Below are 2,150 nucleotides of genomic sequence, written 5' to 3' on the forward strand. Positions count from 1 at the left end.
CACCTCCCGCCGGCCCCGCCCCTCTCGGACCGCCCCCGCCCGAAGCCCCGCCCCCCGCAGTAATGCCGCGAGTAGCGGCGCCCCAGTAGCGCTGCCCGGGCTGTGCCGGGGTCTCGCAGCGGCTGTTCCGCGGTGCAGAGCGGATCCAGAGGGAACCCAAACACCGCTGGAGCCCCCGCTCCACCCCTGGAGCAGCCCGCCTGGCTCTGGACGGGCTCCCTGCAGGCCGGTGGCGCTGCTCACAGGACCGCCGAGCCAGCGCGCAGCAGCTCCGGGGGAGCCCCAGGCAGCCGCCGGGCTCGGGGCAGAAGGAAAACGATGAAAATGAAGGAAAATGATGGAAATGAAGGAAATGAAGGAAAACAGTCTCAGTGCCGGAACGTGGCACGGCCGAATGAGCAGGCGATGGGTCCACCTGCCTGGCTCCGCCGAGGGCAGCAGCAGCCGGAGCCCCACTGGGTCTCCCGGGACCGCGGCACCGCTTGGGACGAGGGCGGACCCGACACAGGCACGGGTGGAGCTGAAACAAAGAGAAAGTCATTCCCCAGCCCACTAAAACGTCTAATTTACTGTGTTTCCTCTCCAGAAACCAGTATTCGCACCAATTCTGAGTGACCATCATCACTGCCAATCATCCTAACAGTCACCTTCCAAAACTTTCCAATATTAAATAGGACCAGGAACCTCATCAGACCAAGCAAAACACCATGCACAAGCTACCTCTTGCTTTCCAAATTCACTCCGTCGCAAGTCCATTTTCTAAAGAGAGATCTGGTGAACTACAATTGCAAAAACAAGGTTGTGGGAGATGACTCACTGAAGCACAATCCATAAGAAAAATAGAAAATAGAGAAATAAATATCTAACATAACGGGGCAATTTCACTGAGGCTTTCAACAACTGCTAATATCATAAACCATAATAAAAGGGTCCAGCTGTCCTGACACCAGAGCATACTAACACAGTACCATATGTTGCACATACGTACACTTTGTACATTAACATTTATTGGGTGAATTCAGAAATGATTGCATCATTATCCATGAGAGAAGCAAGCTGTGAGTCTGTGATGGCATTAAAGATATTAGTACATTTTAGAGACTGTAAAAACACCATTGGTCTTCAGACCCAATGACATGAGTCAGAGCCAGATTTCTTACTCAGTTCTGATACTTCTTTTTGAACCTATTTTTACTACAGACTTCTCACTCTTTTGTTTGGGAGATACAGATCTTTTTTCCCTCTTTTAGCAGAAAGATATTTTAAAATATGTTTTTGTAGAGATGTGTTGCGTTTGTGTGGCAACATTTTGGTAGTGGAGGGCTGCAGGTGTGGCATCTGTGAGAAGCTGCTGGAAGCTCCCCCCATGCCTGATGGAGCTGATTGCCCACTGCTGCTGGACTATGCTGAGCCCATTGGCAACAGCAGCTGTATTAATGTACTTTAAAAGGGAAAAAAGCCCTGCACAACTGCAGACAGAGAGAGGAGTGAGAATATGTGAGAGGAACAACTGAACCTGGAGTTCTGCTTTAAAACCAGGAGAATCAAACATCCTGTGGGTGTTTGAAGCTCTTACGTTCCTTTACAGTAAAAATCTCTTTGCAGAGAGCTTGTCTGCAGAAAATGCACACAAATATTTTTGGATGCCCCCTTGTCTCTCATATTACAAGGGTTTGGTCAAAACCTAGGCAGAGGAAATATTAAAATTATCTGAAGAGCACTTATGTCATGCCATATAGGATTTTCCATAAAATAATGCAGTGAGTCAGAACAGAGGAGGCAGGAATATGCCTGGATAACAACTCTTTCTGACCTCAGCAGAGCTCAGGTTTCTCCCTGAAACTGAAGCTAAAACTTACATGTGTAAAAAGGCCTTGTACAGGAACGAATTCTAAAATTAGCTGTGTCTGTTGTGCTTCCTTTTTGTTTCATGAATGAAAAAATAATCACACCAGATCCTAGAAAAGCAAGGATGGAAGCCAAAAGTCAAGGCATGCCAACATCCAGTGTCTGCTGTTCAAAGATCCAGCCAGAAGTCTGAGCAAAGTCTTTACATCAGCTGTAGATAAAAGATTGTGCCATGTTGAGGAGGTGCTGTCTGCTGAAGTATCATCTCATTTTTAATCTTCCTGGGTACAGGTGGATTTCAC

Source organism: Zonotrichia leucophrys, chromosome 13, assembly GCF_028769735.1.
Source record: "Zonotrichia leucophrys gambelii isolate GWCS_2022_RI chromosome 13, RI_Zleu_2.0, whole genome shotgun sequence".
NCBI classification, from domain to species: Eukaryota; Metazoa; Chordata; class Aves; order Passeriformes; family Passerellidae; genus Zonotrichia; species Zonotrichia leucophrys.